Source organism: Lissotriton helveticus, chromosome 1_1, assembly GCF_964261635.1.
Source record: "Lissotriton helveticus chromosome 1_1, aLisHel1.1, whole genome shotgun sequence".
In the NCBI taxonomy this organism is placed as follows: Eukaryota; Metazoa; Chordata; class Amphibia; order Caudata; family Salamandridae; genus Lissotriton; species Lissotriton helveticus.
Genome location: NC_136057.1, coordinates 900,738,189 through 900,757,814, shown reverse-complemented (window position 1 = coordinate 900,757,814; position 19,626 = coordinate 900,738,189).

Sequence of the window (19,626 nt, the reverse complement as noted above, 5' to 3'; positions counted from 1 at the left end):
ATGGGTCTCTTGCGGGCTGAAGATAAGCTTATGCATACATCTGGTGACCCATCTTGTGGGCAACTGCTGTGGATTCCTGAGCCGGGGCAAATACAGATTATTGGTCCATTCTGGGTTTGTCAGAGAGTCTAGAGGGGTGGGAATCCTGGCCTGCAAGTCTCTCCCGCGACAGGTCACACTTGTGGGTGGATGACTTGAAATGCTGGGCTGCAGTGCCGGGGCACTGGTGTGGGGAAGAATTGGTGTTGGTGTCCTGCTACTTCCTCCTCGACCTACAATTTAGATTGGATCAGCTGGAGAGTTGGCCAATGGGACTGCCGGAGGCTATGCTTCTCATTGGTGGAGACCTTAACCTCACTGCGCATGGGTAGATGGACAGGGTAACTGCCTCAGGAGGGATACCCCGAATAGACCTGCGTTTATCACAATTCCTAGAAGCACTGGGATTTGCCGAGCTCTGGAAGAGGGTGTACCCGGCGACACGTCGGTACTCCTTTGTGGCTAATACGATACACTCTCTGTCCAGGTTGGATTATTTACTTGGGCCCTTGTAAAATCAAGTGATTGAGGCTCAGGAAGACTCAGGATGAGGTTGAAGAAAGTTTATTCTAGAGAGCTTGAGCCAGATGCAACTGACTCTCACATCAAACACTAGGTTCTATCACCATGGTGCTACTCAAATGGATACATGGAGACAAGCCTAAGTATAGCTGAGAAATACATGCAGAGAAGTACATGCAGAGAAATATGAACATTGCTACACACCTTCCATCTTTATAATAGAACTGAAGCAGTAAGAGAAAAGAACTAGACAATTAAAACAACAAAATATAAAGGAACCAACTATACAAGTATAAGAAGAATATATCAGAACAACTTCATGACCAAGTATTTGAACCTAGACGGTTGTTTTATTGCTCTTCTTTCTCTTTGGATCAAAGCTGGACAATAGGTCGAATTGGTGGGCAGACCAGCATGTCCATTGCTCAGAAAAGAACTGTTCTTGACAACCACCACTCTATTGAGATTCCATATACGAGAATCTTCAGTTTTTATCGCTTTAGTTAAGAGTTTGACAACTCTATGCGGTCTTTGGAACAAACCAGACACTTTTTGCCCAAAGGGTGCCTTGATCATGACCCAATCACCTACTTTCACAAGAGTTGTCTTGACTGCTTTCCTTGGGTCATAACATCAATTTTTTCTGGCTCTTTGACCTTCCATTCACTATGCGAGGATATCCTCCCTTTTTTTGATTCAACCTCATTTACCTAAAAAGGTGCAATGAATGTGTTGCACGAGGAGAGATTCTATAGATCTTCACCTTTTTATTAATCTCTTCTTTCCAGTCTAAATTGCTCTGTTTGGACATGGCAATAGTTTCTTTAAGGACATGGTTAAAGTGTTCCACCATACCATTCGTCTCGGGATGATATAGTGAACACCGTTTGTGTTTGATGGAACACCCTTGCAAAAACTCTTCCATGTCATTGGAAACAAACTGAACCCTATTATCCGTTAATAGAAAACCAGGTGGACCTTCTCATGTAAAAACCTCTTTAAGAAATGTAATAACATGTTTAGTGTCAATGCTCTTTGTGATCTTTATTTCAGGCCACCTGGAATACACGTCTATGAGGACGAAAACATAACAGTCACAGTCTTTACCTTGTATAGGACTCAAAATATCTAATGCGAACTCTTCCCAAGGTCCTTTGGGGCATTCTCTGATAATCATGGGTTGAACCCTGGGTTTAAGAAATGTTTCATGGTATGCATGCTCTAACCAGGCGTTCAACTTGTAGATCCATTCCTGGCAACCAGTAATTGAGTCTCAGCCTCTCTTTAGTCTTTGACATCCCTTGATGCCCTTGAGGGGCTAACTCAAGCAATTCAATACGAAGTACCATGGCAGGAATCAGTCTTGTTCCTCAAAAAATCAAACCCCCAGACTCAGGCAATTCATGCCTTACATTCCAATACTTTTCGGATTTGTCTTAGATTTTCCTATTCCACCCTTCCTTGAGCAAAGAAGAAAGTTCTAATAACTCTTTATCAGATCCACACTCTTCATGCCACCTGCTTTCTTTCACACCATCATTTTCAATGTTACACACCCATTAATTAAGTTCTTGTTCTTCATAGCCCAATTTGCCCTCATAGGATGGTACACGTCTTGAAAGAGTGTCAGCTAAGCAGTTGCGTGCTCCAGAGAAATACTCAACTGTATAATCATATCCATAAAGTGCCACAACCCACTTGGAAATCCTGCCAGAAATTGCATCAATTCCTTTTTTATTGAATACTTCACACAGAGGTTTGGGGTCTGTACGCACAACAAACTTGGTACCCCAGATGAGATTTTTAAGTATCTTAGTGGCCCAGTGTACTGCAAGGGCCTCCCTCTCGATGTCTCAATACCGTTAATTCTGCCCCTCTGAGACTCCTAGAGAGGAACAGAATCACATTAACCGTGTTACCATTCTCTTGCTGCAAAACAGCCCACAGGCCCTTCATGCTAGCATCAGTGATAAGAACAGACTTCATAGAGGGATCAAAGCTCCTCAACATAGGGGTTTTCTTAAGTAATTATTTCACTTCATTAAATTCACCTTCACACTCTTCTGACCAGATGAAGTCTACACCTTTACACAGCAGAGTCCGCATACTAACACACTTTTCAGCAAAATCCTTCACAAATTTGCTGTAATACCAAGAAATTTGATCAGTTCCTATTTGTTTGTTGGTGATGCTAATTCTTGTATGGCCTCAATCAACTCACTCTGAGGTTCTATACCCTTCCCATATATAGTGTGACCAAGATAGTCGATAGAGGATTTCCTAAATTTGCACTTATCTATCCTGACCGTGAGATTATTTTGTTTAAATCTCTCTAACACTTGTTTGAGTCTCAGATCGTGTTCTTCCTCATCTTTGCCATAAATCAGGACATCCTCTTGGTAGATTTTGACACCCAGTTGTCCTCTTAATATTTTTTCTAAAGCCCTTTGGAATACTGAGACTGCTGATACCAACCCAAAAGGTAGCCTTATGAATCTGAAGGTTCCAAATGGAGTTACAAATGCAGTGTAGACTTTGGAATGTTCCTCTAGCTTTATTTGATGATATGCAGATTTTAGGTCTACAGTGGGAAATACCATAGCTCCTTGCAAAAGCATAAGCATATCAGAGATTTTAGGAAGTGGATATCTATCTACCACAACCTGTTTGTTAAGCTCCCTCAGGTCTATGCATAGATGAAGACTACCATCTGATTTACGTGCGGCGACGACTGGCGGCAACCATTGTGTCCCTTCTACCTCCTCAATTATACTTTCTGACTTAAGTTTTTCCAATTGAGATTTCATCTCATCTCTTAAAGATAAGGGAATTCCACGATTTTTACTCGCTACAGGTACAGCTCCAGACAGCAACTGTATTTTATGCTCGTAGTCACAAAGCCATCACAATTCACTCCTGAAAACATTAGTACACGTCTTTCTCAGATCTGAAGTATAAACATCATTACTGTCTTGAGTGTTAATTTCATATACTCGAAAAATTTTCTTTCAATATTCTAGGAGGATCACTATTGGGATCTAGCATGATACCCAAATCCCTCTGATGAAACCAGCTTAGAATACTATCACCTTTATGTGATATGTAAATGTTCCCAGAAATTTACCTCCCTTTGTACTCGATCAAACCATGAAAATAACTTAAAAGCTTTATAGTTTCTCCACCATAGGCAGTGGGTTTGATGTCAGCTCTCAAAATTTTAACTTTATCTTTCAAGTTGTGTGTTTAGAAATGTCTAGAGACAATTTTTATTTTCGCCCCAAATCAAATAAAACACGAGTTCCGCTACCTTCAACCAACACTACATCAAAAGGACCCTTCTTACTATTATCTGATACCTGTGAGACTATTTGACCACAGTCAAATTCAGAACCAGAGTCACTATCACTATAAGTGTGATGAGAAATTACAATTACTTTTGCTTTATTTTTCTAGACTTTGCAAACAGCAGTGAAGTGGCCAACCTTTTTATAATTATCACACGTGGCTTTCAATGCTGGACATTTCTTCTCATTAGCGAGATGTCCTGGATTCCCGCATCTGTAACACTTAGGCTGCAAATTTGGTTTTTGAAAGTTGCGAGACACACTCATTTCTGTCTTAACAATATACCCTTTTTTTACATGCTTTTCTTTTGAGTACGTCTTTACCTCATGTACAACATAATTCTTTGGTTCATGTTTGGTAATGATTTCAGCACATTTTTGTGAATGTTCTATTTGTTTGGCAATGGTTATCACTTCTAACGAAAGATCATCTTTTTGCCAAATATCATCCTTAACTTTTTGAACATTGCAACCCAACATAAATTGGTCTCTTATCTCTTCCAACAAAGCTCCAAACTTGCACGAGGACCCTAATTTCCTTAAGGTAGTTATATAGTTCTCAACAGACTCACCATCATTTTGGTTTCTGTGACCAAAATGGTACCGCTCCAAGATCGTGCTTCCCTTGGTCAAGTAATGCCTATCTTGTTTCAAAATACACATTTCATACACTTTCAAGTTAGGGTCAACAATCTCCGGTAGATGATTAAATACTTCTTTCCCCTCTGAGCCTAGACAATGCAGAAGAAGCGCAGTTCTCCTTTCTGCACTAAGGTTTGTTCCACACACCTTTCAAATACTTTTTTCAATTTCTGCCACCTGATAGGTGGATCACCAGGTGACGACAGGAAGAACGGTGGAGTAGTTACATTCTGCATGGCTGTGTACACCAAAGAAGATAAAACAAAAGCTAAAATATAAAAGCATGGTCAAAAAAGGCGAAGTACATGCTAGTATACCATTCTAAATGAGGTTCACAGAATCTTCATGCCAAAAGATAGAGAAAGTGTACACAAAACTGATCTGGATTATGTGATAGTTGACAGTACCTTTTTTAGTTCTCTGAAGGATTTATTCGTACTTGTTACTGATCTTAGTGATCATAATGTTTTATTTGTAAAATTAAATGTAACATCTCCTCAAAGGGACTTATGGAATATTGGGGAGGACTTATTGAACCTTAATAATAAAAAAGGGAAATGCTATTGGAATTCAGGGTCCATTAGAAGTTTGACCAATATATTAGAATACACAGCAGAGAATTAATCTTATGGGAAGGTAAAGAGCTACTTTGTTTTGCGTCCCTTCTACATACTTTAAAATCTAAAGTTCAAAAGCCTCCATCAGGAAAGATAATTCCTAAAATCCCTTCTGATCTTCGTCATCTAAATACAGAAATAAATAAATTGGTTAGGGCCCAGTATCTCTCCTTCATTCCCGAACGTAGACAAAGAATATCCCTTTTGAGAAGAAGAAGAAAAAGGATAAAGGCTAGATTAAAACGGGAGAAAGAAGATGCCCTTTGGATTAAACTTCGTGAGGCATCTAAGAGCGGGCAGGCAAAGACCTTCTGGTCATTAATTGGAGAAGGATGTGGGGTAAGATCCAGACCCTCACCAATATCTATTAATGAGCAGACATGGGTTGACTTTATCCAGCATCTTTATAGCAGTAATGGTGAGAAGTTTGATTCCGGTAAGCTGCAGGAGGACTTGTTCCCATACGATCCTCCCTCTGAATTGGAAATTGTTGCCGCAATTAAAGCTTTGCGCTCTTCTGGTGCATTAGGCCCAGATGAAATTCCGATTTCAGTACTGAAATCACATAGTACCTTATGGGGGAAAATGTTATATCCAGTCTTTAAACTTTGCTTTACCAATGGCACCGTCCCGTATTCCTGGAAAGGGAGTTTATTAATTCCTCTCTACAAAAAGGGGGCTAGAGATTTACCTCAAAATTACAGACAAATAGCCCTCTTAGATGCCATTGGCAAGGTTTTTACTAAATGTTTATTGAATTCTTTAAATGACTGGGTATCTGCGTCCGCAATACTTCCGTTAGAACAGACTGGCTTTAGGAAGCAACATGGTACTCTAGATAACCTTACTGCTCTTCAAATCCTGGTAGAAAAATATGTTACAGTTCGTAGAGGAGGTGTATATGGGGCTTTCATTGACTTCTCTACGGCTTTTGATAAGGTGGACAGATCTCTGCTGTGGAGTAAGTTAATTAAATTAGAGATGCCCCCTAGCTTATTAAAGTTAGTTATTGCACTGCACACAGACACCTGGTGCAGAGTATTAATGGGTGGTGAGAGAGGACTATCCAGGGTTATACCCACAAATAATGGACTTAAACAGGGTTGCCTACTGGCTCCCCTGTTGTTCTCGTTATATATTGCTGACCTCCCTAAGGCTCTATTATCATCTAGTAACGGTATTGCACCTGTTTTGGGGAGATTTCCAATAGCGTGCTTAATGTACGCAGATGATATTTTAATTTTGGACCTTACCCCAAAAGGTTTGAATGGCCGCTTACAAGCTCTGTTCTCCTACGCTGAGGCTCATTTTTTAAAAATAAATATTTTAAAAAGTAAAATAATGTGCTTTCGGGGAAGGAGAAAATCCAAATATGAAAATTATTACTGGTCCGTTGGGGGTGAAAGATTAGAAGTAGTCAAATCCTATCCCTTTCTCGGAAAGATAGTCACGAGTAATTTAAATGAAAAAACCCACACTGAGAACAATAGCAGGAAAGCTCTTGCTCAAGGGAAGAGTCTTATCTCTCTTTACAAGGTGACAGGTAGAAGGCACTTTTCCATATTGCTCGAGGTTTTTCGAGCAAAAATCCCCGCATCCCTAATCTACGGACTAGAAATAGTGGATATGGCATGCTGGAATTTTTTGGACTCTACCGAAGGAAAAATATTACGCAACTTAGCTTCTGTAAATACTGCAAATTCTACGTCTTCGTTAAGACAAGAATTCGGTCTGCGTAGCTCTTGGGCACAGGCAGCTGCGAGTGTGGTGCGTTGGATTTTTAATATAGCTGGAGGAATGCCTGGTACATTGAGGTACCTAATAAAAAATGAGCTGTTGGGTTCCTTTAATGTTTATTCTTCAATTGTAAGGAATTTCCGACAGGCTGTTACATTATTACAGCTAGATGAACAAGGCCTTTTTTCATTATCTACAGCCCAATTAAAGTTATCCTTAAAGTCTGCCTCTTGGGAGTTGAGTTTTAGAGTAGATAGTGGGACAAGTAAAGCAAAGAGAGGAATGTTCCCTACTGGTAAATTCTGTGAAATAAAAAAACCCCAGCCATACTTATGCTGGAATCTCCCTCATGGAGTTAGGCGATTTACCCTTTTGTTAAGGTATAATTTACTTCCTCTGAACTGTCTTTTGTCCAAATGGTATGGTGGTTCAGATATCTGTGATTTTTGTAATTCTAATTCCCAGGATATGTACCATGTTATTTTTGTTTGTCCGGCCCTTATGGCATATAGACGCAAATGGTTAAGACCTATGTGCCTTCAATTGGGTATTTTTACTGCTTTGGATTTTATTGAAGCAATGCTTAATCCTCCGAACGAAATGTTTTGTTTTAAACTGTTTCATTTCTTTAAATGCTTCTTAACATTGTATTGATATTTCTATTTCTCTTCTTTCTTTTTTTTAAAGAAATCTTGTTGTTTTTTATTGAATTAATATGTGGACCTCGATTGAGTTCCGTTTCCATAAATAAACAAACTAAAAAACTACACAAAACTGAAAATAATCACAGTTAAGCATTTGCAATAACCAGTACAATCAAACAGAATGCAAATTTCTGAAAAGAAACTAACCTGAAAAGAAAAATAATTGGAGGTAAGTCAAACAAGAATCAGCAGCACAGCAATTAAATATTTAAATGAGCTGTTCAGAACGTAGTCAATTATGCTGCACAAATATTTTCAGTGAAAGAGTAACAGTTCAGAGCATAGTCTGTTATGCTGTATGAAAAATTCAGTCAAAGGGGATACTAAAATAAAATAAGTTGGTTACCGTTTGTTGGTAACTCACGAATGCCTTGAATAGATTTGTAAAATAAGTTGGTTATCGTTTGTTGGTAACTCATGAATGCCTTGAATAGATTTGCGATGTTCTGGTACGTGAGTCACAATGTCCACGCATAAACTGAATCAAAAATGGCCGTCACGTACTGTGAGAAAGTCCCATCTTTCTTGCATGGTATGCCCCCACTTTTTGCTGAATTGCAGATGTACTTTGACTGAGTGTGCCCTGGGTTCCTGCCAATCAGGTACCCAGGGCCTGTGTTAATTCCCTAAAACTGTGTTGAAGCCTAAACCCAATTGGCATCTCTGGCCACAGGTCAGCCCCTGGTCAATAGTACACAAGGCACTGTGACCAGAGAAGGCCCCTATGGGCTGCAGCACTTATTGTGCCACTCTTAGAGGACTGTACCCTGACACACACACACTGCCTTTGCGGGCTGAGTGCCTTGGTGCAGAACTAAACGAAGAGTCGACATGGCACCCTGTGTGCTATGCCCAACAAACTCACTGCCCTGGCATACATCAGTCACCCCTCTAGCTGGGTGTACTATGCCAGTGGTGTGGGCACAGGTGCATGAGCCCCTACAGTACCCAGGGCCATTCCTGGGCACTGTAAGTGCAGTGATGCCATTAAGAGTATATGGTGCTGTGAGGTGGTCATTACGAACTCCACAGCAGCATAATGTCTACACTGAAGACTGAGAAGTTTGATATCAAACTTCTCAGCACATTAAACCCGCACTGATGCCAGTGTGGGATTTAATGCCAAATGCATGACAGAGGGCATCTTAGAGATGCCCCCTGAAACCTATCCAACTCCCAGTGTCCTGACTGCGTGGCTACCGAGGCTGCCACCACCAGACATGTTTCTGGACCCCTTGGTCGAGAGCTTGCCGCTCTCGGGGGCCTGAAACAATGCACTTCGTGGGACAAGGTGCCAAGCCTCCTCCCCAGGATGGGCAAGGGAAGCTTCAAAGGCATGCCGCCTTTGTGAGCTTCTCCAGGCCACTTGCTGTCCTCAGCAACTGGCCCCCACTGGTTCTGACCCCTACTCTGGCGGGAAGACAGGCGGTAAACCCTAAGTGAGGAAAGGGGGTGTGCCAGCCTCTGCCAACCCCACCCCTCAGGTGGGAGAGGCGAGGTGAAGCACAACTCCGGGCTCCGGCCATCTTGAGGATGGGGAGCCCTACCCAATCAGAGACAGGCTCCTGCCCCCTCCCACAGGAGAGTAGCAGGATAGGGAGTGTACTCACCCCAGGACAGGGACCCATTGGTCCTTGCCCTTCCCGTAACGCCCCTAAATTTAGTAGTTAGGGGCACTCTGAACCTTCTTTCCTCAGAACCCAGTTTGAAAACAAGAAAGAAGAATAACAAGAAAGAAGACTTGCTGTGCAACTGCTAACAAGAGGACAACACCAACTGATTTGGCCTCAGCCCTACCGGCATGTTGATCCTTGAACCTGCTCCTGCTAAATCCCGGCATCTCCTGTGGACAGCAACCTCGAAAACCCCGAAGGACCTGACTGCCTTGCTCATCTAAGTACTGGGACTCCCATGAGCAGTGGTTCTGCTCAAACAGCAACAACCCCTGGAACCGCGAATCCAGCACACTCTGCACCCGCGGAGCCCGGCCCGTGCCTGAGTGGACAAAGACCACAAGGACGTCCCCCTGGCGACTGTGACTCAGAATCCAGCACCCAAGGACCCTCCTCGACGATCCTGACGACACCTGCAGCCTCCCAACAAGGGACCCCTCCAACCGCGACCAGCTGAGGGTAAGATTTCCCGACGCCAAAAGACACCCCTGCGCCCGGCGCCCCACGGCCCCCTGTGCCTAACTCCTGGGTGTCTACTTATCCACCAAGATCCCAACTTATCTCTCGAAGTGGTAGTCACACCTGAAGAATCTCCGTCCCCGAGCCTGCAGCCTTTGTTCAACTTCCAAGTCTCCCATTGAATTACATTGGGCGCCCAAAGGTCCAAAAGCACCTTGCACCCAGCTGCCCGAGTGCCACTGGGAGTGCAGCATCTATCCTACTCTACTTCCTCACTTGCCCTGTGTCAGTGACCAGGAGCTCAGCTCCCACAGCCGCGTGGCCTGCCTGCTAGTAGCCACCAATTAAAGGCCCCCTATCCTCCATAGGATAACATTGGGCCTACTCACTCTGCACCCAGCTGCCCCTGAGCCGCTGAGGGTGTAACAACTGTACTTACCTGACCCTGGGAGACCCCTGAGTCTACCCCAGAACCTTAACTCTGCTAGGCGAGTACTTACCCAAAGACCGATAACTTTGATTTTCTCCATAGGGTAACATTGTCTGGTTTCACTTGGAAATTCTTCTAAGTGTCGATTTTCACAACTTTGAAATATTCCTTAAAAATCGTCCAAACATCAAAAATGAGGCATTCAATGAGCGGCAAGATGGCGGCTGCGTGAGGTGTGCGAGCGTCACTCCCCCGACTGCTGTGCTATCGTGCGGTTAAGCGATGAGCTAATGCCCTGCTGAGCCCTGAGTTTTTTCACAGTGAATAGAGTTATGAAACACCCCCTGCAGTCCCGCATGATCGGCTTCGGGAGATTTAATACTATCTGGCTACGCGTGGTGGATCTCCGTCCCCGCGCATTGCTAAGCCAGTCATACCTGGTTATTTGGCGGGCGTGGCTGGCCGGCAAGTTGCTGCGGGACAGCGCGAGTCAGAGGAAGATGGCTCCATGGAGAATCGCACTCAAGGAGGGAGCTGCCGGTGCGAAGGCGGCTGTGGTGTCTAAGAAGCTGCCTGTCACAAAAGAACTGAAGACGGATGCCACCCCCACTCGGGAAAATGCAATGTAGAGAAGGCGGGAAGCAGGAACGGGTCTCCCGCTATGGAACGGCGTGTGCCAGGGGGGGAGCGAGGAAAAAGACCCCTACTATTCCAGGGATGTTTTCAGGCAAGCCGGTAAGCAGGAAACAGTCTAAACAGCCCAACCCATTGCTGGAGAGAATCCCTAATCCAGGGAAAAACATAGACACAGGCACAGGATCAGGTACAGCTTCTGTTTTTACTACCGCTACTGTTACTAATAAAACATGCAACATTGTATCTGCTTCAAAGGGGATTGCCAGCAAGGACACCCCACGCACTGGAGAAACGGACAGTGTGTATGACATCCCAGAGGCTTTAGATACTCAATCTATTGGCTTAGAAGGAACACTAACAGGAGAACAGGAGGGGGGGCTGGTGTAACTACCACTCTCAATGAGGGCGTCGGTGAATTTCAAGAGTAGGAGAAATGGTGGCAGGTACTCCAGACGGAAATACATTTTTCTCACTGGCAGAAGAATCTGATTTAAATAATGTCAGCGATCCAGACAATACGGACATTGATGCCTCAGGGGATGACAGTGACAGCCCCCCTACGACTGCAGACACCCTAAGGAGGGCCGCTAATCGACCTAGAAAGAAAATTCATGCGGGCTCCAGGCATGAAAGCTCTCATTCTGAAGCCAGTGAGTATCTTCAATGGGACTATTCTACTACTAACTTAGAAGCAGAGGGGGGGCAGGGCCTGAGTTCCAGGAAGAAAATCTCAGTGTTTCAGATAAAAAAAATGGAACCTGTCCCCTCTATTAGCTTAATATATGCAACCCTCAAGGCAATGCAAGTAGAGGCTCATCAGGAGCACAAAAGAGCACAACTTGCAACCCAAAAAATCCAGGGTGTTATTCGTAAAACGACAAAAGCCTGCACGGAGGTGGTAGCAAGAACCACTGGCCCGGAAGAGCGGGTAGTGGGATTAGACACCGGCTTGGAGATTACTGAGCAAAAAACATCTGCTAATGACGCAAGAATGATGGATATCCTCTGGAAACTAGAGGAATCCGAACATAGACAGTGGAGAAATAACTTATACCAGCTGGGATTCCAGGAGAAAGCTGAGCGGAGTGATATACGTGGTTTTGTGCTTCAGCTTTTTAAATCAGCTTTCCCAGAATTATCACATTGGAATTGGGAAGCAGAGATCCAGCGTGTTCACAGATTTCCTCTAATGGTCAAAAGCAATCCTGGTCTCAACCCAAAACCCCGAGCAATTTTGATATTCTTTGTGAACTTTTTACTGCGGCAGGCGATTTTTGAGAAGGCTAGGCCGGACACCAAAAGATCAGCAGAGGGGCAGACATTTTGTGTGCGGACGGATTTTTGTCACACCACCGTGGAGAGAAGGTGGCGTTTGCGGCAGTTGATCAGCCCTTTTCAAAAGCATGGATGCGAAGTGTATCTGATGAACCCTGCTCGGTTGAAAGTTATACTTCAGGGGCGGGTCAGGGTATTTACCTATGAGATCCGGGCTGAGAATTATCTGAAGGAGCTAACTGGTGGCTGATTGAGCTGGAGACTTTTAGGTTTTTTTCCTTTGGGGGCTGTTTCTCTCACTTTTTTTCCCTTCTTTAGGAGGGGCCAGCTTAAACTAATGTGTCGTGGTGTATTGATGGTAAATGTGTGATTATGGTTGTAGTTCTTTTTCTGGGGGACCGTCTCAATTCTCGAATGGAACTGAGCAGGGCAGGGCTCCTTGCTTATTTTTGGCTGGGGGGCTTTGTTTTTTAGGCAGGTCTGGGAGTGACATGGGGCGTACATTCTCGCAGAAGGCATCACAGGGGTCTGCGGACCTTTCTTGCCGCAGTAAGGGGTTTGTGGTGTGATGGCGGCCAAGGGGGTTGGATCCTAATTGGGATAGAGGTAACTTTAGTGGGTATAGGTGTATGGTTGCTGGGACATGGGGTGCTTCTCTCTTGTGACGTTTTGGGCTACATTGTATTTGGATTTGTATGTACAATGGGGTGCATTAGGATAGCTTTTGTTAATATTTGTGGTCCAAATGACCCTGCTAAACGACGTAGGATAAGGGAAGATATTTAAATCTTGAAGGCAGATATTATCTGCCTCCAAGAAATGTATATAGAAGGCAGTAGAAATAAACTCATGGAGCTGGATGGGTTTCAATTAATTTTGTGGACCAAGCAGGAGGTTAGGACAAAGGGTGTGGCTATATTTGCACGGTGGGGTATCGCAAACTTTACTCGTTCCAACTCCGATAAGTATGGGAGATGGGCAATTGTACAATGTTCAATAGACAACAGTATAGTCACACTATGTTCAGTTTATGGACCGGTATTAGATGAACCTGAAATATACAATGGGATGAGTTTAGATCTGGTGGGTTGGCCATCTCCGATCATACTGTGTGGCGATTTTAACATTAATTTGGGTTGTGCGATATCAACTCATCCGGAAATAATATATCACGGGCGGAAACTGAAAGTTTTTAGATCTCTTAGTCAACTGAAAGAGCTGCATGGGCTTGTAGATATGTGGGCACAGATAGAGGGTAATGATCCAGGGTTTACCTTCTTTTCAGCACCCAATAGATCGCATGCAAGGCTGGATTACTTTTTTATTTCTCATAGTTTGGTGTCAGGCAGCAAAATCACAAAGTTTCCCAGGGTAATGTCTGATCATAACCCGCTGGTATTGGAGGTGAACATCAAATCTCAGAAAAAAGCCACCAGTTGGACCTTTAATAGGGGGTTGTTAAGTGATAAGTTGTATATAGAACATATGGTCATGTGGATTTCTAGATTTCTTAATGAAAACAGGGGAAGCATGCGCATCCAAAACGTATGGGATACCCTGAAAGCCGGTATCAGGGGTGAGACCACACAATTTGGCTGGGACTCTCAAAAAAAGAGAGAAAGAAGATCAATGAGTTGTATGAAACACTGGCTAAAGCAGAGATACATTTGATGAAGGTTTTATCAGAGGTGGAGGGGGATATTGATACGGCTCAAACTGGGATCACAATTGCGAAATCTGCTATAACGGAGATTTCATTTGCCAAATCCGTGGGCAGATATTTAGCCTGGCTGTCCAAGCTCTATGAGAGCAATGAAAGGGTGGGCCGCATGCTAGTGGTGCGGATTAGGGAAAAGGAAGCACAAAATCGGATCGCAGGTATTTTAGATCCAGATATTTGTTTAGTAACTGACCCAGGGGATATTCTTGCTGCATTTCAGAAATTTTATCAGAAGCTATACTCTGAAGATATGAGGGATAATTATGGGCTACAGGGCGAAATTAAGAAATATCTTGAAGAGGTTAAACTTGATCAATTGTCTCCTGTAGATCTTAATATTTTGGATGCTCTGATTAGTCAGGGAGAAATACTCCGTGCTTTGGATTCATTACCATCAGGCAAAGCTGTTGGGCCTGATTTCCTTCCTGGTGAGTTTTTTAAGATGTTTCGTATACAGCTGGTATCAACAATGCTTGAGATGTTTCATATAGTTCAAAGTGGAGATACACCCCCAGAGTCAGGGAGGAATGCAATGATTGTTGTATTTTTAAAAAGGGGAAAGTGGCGACTGACCCTGGGGCATTTCGGCCAATCACATTAAAAGATTTTTGCTAATAGATTGGCGCTTGTTATCAAAAAATGGTATCTCCCCAACAACATGGTTTTGTCCTCAGTCGTGAAACTATTGATTATGTACAACGGACAATAACATTGTTTGATTACACCAAGGTTACAGGAGACCCTATGGCCCTTATCCTTTTAGATGCAGAAAAGGCATTCAATAGGGTCTCCTGGCCTTTTTTATGGGCTGTTATGAGGTACTATGGGATCGGGGAAGGATTTTTAAGAGCTATTCAAAGCATGTATAAGGATCCAATTGCGAAAATCGCCTTAATGGTGGCACAGTCTCGGGAAATAAGTATTATGCGAGGAACGAGACAAAGATGTCCGTCCTCCCCCTCGTTATTTGCTATTTATATTGATCCTCTAAAAGGAAGATCCAGAAGAATCAAATCATTCAACCTATTTGTGCCTGAGGGGGAGACTTTAACATTTTGGGATATGCAGATGACTTAGCCATTACAACAGAGGCTCCCTGTCAGGCATTAGAAGAAATAAGTATTTTAACATCGAAATTCGGCAAGATATCTGGCTATCACTTGAATGATAGCAAATGATAAGGTTATACTTGTTGAAAATCAAATCGGACTCCAGAAGAATGAACAACTTACACTAAACATTAATTGGGAGGAATAACGTTTTAAAAATGATTTTTTTTGCCCAAAATTCTATATTGTTTCAGAGCAATCCCTTTAGATATCCATAAAGTCTGGTTCCAGAAGCTAGATAAGCTAGTCTCATGGTTCCTATGGGCCGGAGAGCGCCCAAGAAGGGCTCTTAGATATATGACCTTACCTAGAGACAGGTGAGGCTGGTCTGTCCCTAATTTTCAAATCTATCATTGGGTAACTAGGTTGAAACAAATGGGGGAGTTGCTAAATGGGGGGTATTTGGGATGTTCAGAGATTTCAATTTATCATTTAATTTATGGGACAGAAGCTTGAGGACCTTTGTTGCGCCATATAGATTTTGCCTACTTCAAGAGGGGTAAGTTTAAGGTTTTACTAGGTGCCTACATGGTCTGGACTGCTGTCAGGAAAATGGTAGGGATTGGGCGGCTACATCTATATTCCCCTGTTTTCAATAACACCTCACTTCCGGCAATTTTCAAGATATGTATTTTAAAAACTGGACCGAGAAGGGTGTTTTGTGCATAGGGGATTTTATATTGAATACTGAAATGCTTACTTTTGAGGCCATCAAAGAAAGATTTGGGATTGAGAATAAGGATTTTTTTTAAATATCTACAGATAAGGGACTTTGGGCCAGATGTAGGTAATTCATATTTACCGACTCTTAAATACCGAATTTTACCGATTCGGTATTTAAGAGTCGGTAAATATGAAGTGGGGAGATGTAAGTATTACAGATTCTGTAAATACCGAATCGTTAAGATTCGGTATTTACCGATATACTGGCAGATGCATCAAAGTTATGTTTTGCGAGTCCATAATAGCGAATTTTAAGGAATCGCTATTAAAGACTCGCAAAACGGGATGCATGTAGGAATCGCAATGTTATTAGCGATTCCTAAAGATTCCTTATTAGCTATTCGATAATAGCTAATCGCTAATAAGGAATGGCTTTCCCATTCATTCTATGGGCCTAAAGGCCCATACGAATGAATGGGAAAGCCATTCCTTATTAGCGATTAGCTATTACCGAATCACTAATGTTCCGCTATTTCAAGGGTGCCAGGGTGTCCAAGGGACACCCTGTTGCACCCCTGAAATGGACCTGTGCACAAATGTTACACACACACATGCCCTAAGGGCATGTGTGTGCGCAACATGTAACTTTGAAAATTGCACAAAAGTGCATTTTTCAAAGTTTTAGCAAATTACCACGAAGTTCAACTTCATGGTAATTTGCACCCCCTATTAGCGAATTCGCTATTTTTTTGGGTTTCATGCATTGCATTTAAGGAATCTCATTTTGGGATTCCTTAAATGCAAGAGCAATTTAAGGAATCGCTATTTAGAGATACCTTAAATTGCGATTTCTGCATTTGGGATGATGCATCCCAAATGCAAAAATACCGGGAGCAAACGGCCAGATTCTGAGAATCTGGCCGTTTGCTCCCGGTATTTTCTTTGATGCATCTGGCTGCTGTAATTACAGATTCGGTATTTCCCATTGATTCCTATGGGCTTTGAAGCCCATATTAATCAATGGGAAATACCGATTCTGTAATTACAGATTCGGTAAATACCGATTTTAGCAAGGGTGCAGGGGGTGTCACTTTGACACCCTCTAGCACCCCAAAGACGGGCATGTGAGCCATGTGGCACACAGACATGCCCTAAGGGCATGTCTGTGTGTCACATGGCACAGGTGTGCATGCACACATGTGCATGCACACCTGGGTTCGGTATTTTACCACCCAATTGGATTGGGTGGTAAAATACCGAATCTGTAAGGCCTGTGGCACTCTCAGGAGTGTCACCTACATTTGGATATACCGAATCGGTAAAAAATACCGATTCGGCATTTTACAGAATCGGTAAATTTACCGATTCTGTCAAATATATGCCCCTACATCTGAAAACCCAAATACCGGTCAGTAACTGCCGAATTCGGCCGTTACTGACCGGTATTTTGGCTCCTACATCTGGCCCTTTGTTGCCAAAAGACTTATTAATCGGGACCGGATCCCTCTATTAGATCTAATTATCGGTGGCCAAACCACAACACCTTCATTATATAGACTTATTAAGGCGCAGATGGGTGATGACCTGATGAAGCACTTTGAGAGATGGCAATTGAGGCTATTAGCGGGTCAAGGGGAGTGTAAAGACTCACTTTTGTATAGCCAAACAACATGTATTTCCGCCAATTTACAAGTACAATGCTTTAAGACTTGGTGCAACTTATATATGACTCCGGCACGCATTCACCGTTGGGAGGGGGGACTTCGGGATACGTTGTCCTCGGTGTGGGCTGTTGGCTGCAGATAGTATACATATATTTGCTACCTGTTCTGGCCTGTCTCAACTGTTGGTCAAAATAGACCAGCGTTTAGAATCTATATTAGGATAAGTTGTATCATTGGCACCCCTGGTTATCATGTTAGGGATTTCTAATCAAGAAATGGAGGAAGCAGACCGGAAAATGGTATATATAGCAATGGCGGTATTTTGGCTCGGTTTGGCTACGGTGTGACTCGATCCAAATCCTCTCTCGTTTCATGCTTGGTTTAGTAAATTAGTATTTACATACAATTGAGAGTTATCAGTGTTTAGAAGAAGAGGGAGTAGGGGGAGGGCCAATGGGAAAAAAGATCTGGGATTCTCCAACTAAATGGCTAAATAAGGATCAACTGCCTATATGATTGTAAGTACTCCCAAGTTTGTTATGAAATGTCTGTTTTTGGTTTAAATGTCGTTTTTTTCTTTCTTATATGGGGATCCACCGTGGGGGGGGGGGGTAAAAATTAACAATTTTGGACATCAGATATGGCTTTTCTTTTTCTCTGCTTCATGTATACAAATATATGTTATACTGATTTATTTCCTTTTTCTTGAATCCGACGTCCAATAAAAACAAATAAAAAAAATAAAAAACCGAAATTACTCACCTGCTATCAGGAGAGATTACAGTGCTATATCTTTGAGCCCTACAAAAGGGGGTGGTGATGGACGGAGCGTCTGAACCAATCAAACACTCACAACCAGTCAAAAGATCTGGGTTTGATCCATCACCGTTCTTTAGCCCACTCTGCCACCCCAGTTCAGACATGGCTATATGCAAATCAGTCTGACCCTGTGCCTCATGGGAACAGTCCAGCCCGAACTGCCAAGCCATGCCTTCCCTGGACCGGGAACAAGCTTCCGAGGACCGGTTTCTGGCATTACAGCCGTCTTCAGCCCGGCTTGCTTGAATCCAGTGCCAAAGTGAGCAAGGGACTCACGTCTGAGCATACCCTGCCACACTTATGGCGGCCAAAGCGGTACAAAAGGGGGTGGTGATGGACGGAGCATCTGAACCAATCAAACACTCACACCCAGTCAAAAGATCTGGGTTTGATCCATCACCGTTCTTTAGCCCACTCTGCCACCCCAGTTCAGACATGGCTATATGCAAATCAGTCTGAGCCTGTGCCTCATGGGAACAGTCCAGCCGAACTGCCAAGCCATGCCTTCCCTGGACCGGAAACAAGCTTCCGAGGACCGGTTTCTGGCATTACAGCCGTCTTCAGCCCGGCTTGCTTGAATCCAGTGCCAAAGTGAGCAAGGGACTCACGTCTGAGCACACCCTGCCACACTTATGGCGGCCAAAGCGGTACAAAAGGGGGTGGTGATGGACGGAGCATCTGAACCAATCAAACACTCACACCCAGTCAAAAGATCTGGGTTTGATCCATCACCGTTCTTTAGCCCACTCTGCCACCCCAGTTCAGCCATGGCTATATGCAAATCAGTCTGAGCCTGTGCCTCATGGGAACAGTCCAGCCCGAACTGCCAAGCCATGCCTTCCCTGGATCGGAAACAAGCTTCCGAGGACCGGTTTCTGGCATTACAGCCGTCTTCAGCCTGGCTTGCTTGAATCCAGTGGCAAAGTGAGCAAGGGACTCACGTCTGAGCATACCCTGCCACACTTATGGCGGCCAAAAGCGGTCTCAAAGACTGCCCACATATAGGACCATTCTAAAGAATCAAATACTTTTTCGGCGTCAATGGCTAGCAGAATCAGTGATTTAGTTATACAGGTCTGGCATGCCAAGCCCCGTACCAGGTGAAGCAAGTTGTGTCTTGTCGCTTTGTAGGGCATGGAGTCTGATTGATATGGGCTCACCAGGGACTAGACCACCTGTACCAATACTTTCACGAGAATTTTGTTTTCTACATTTAGCAGTGGTATCGCCCCATAAGAGGCACAATCTTCACACAGCTTCTCAGGCTTTTGAATCAGTAAAATCAATGCCTTTCTCAAGTCTTTTGGTGGGGTGCTGGTCTAACTCACACAGGGGGACTGAGATTTGGGATTTGACACATTTAAAACATTCAGTGGGTAGGCCATTGTAACCTTGAGTTTTCCTCCCTTTCATCTGGACTATAGCTTCAGACATCTCTGCCTCTGTGATTTTTGATTCCAGCACCAGCCTTGCTTCATGTCCTAGCTGAGAAGTTGACAAATCGTTCTAGATCTCTGGTGTCTCCTGGTGGTCTGGCTCGATAGAGATCTTCCAGGTAAGAGGCAAAGTCCTG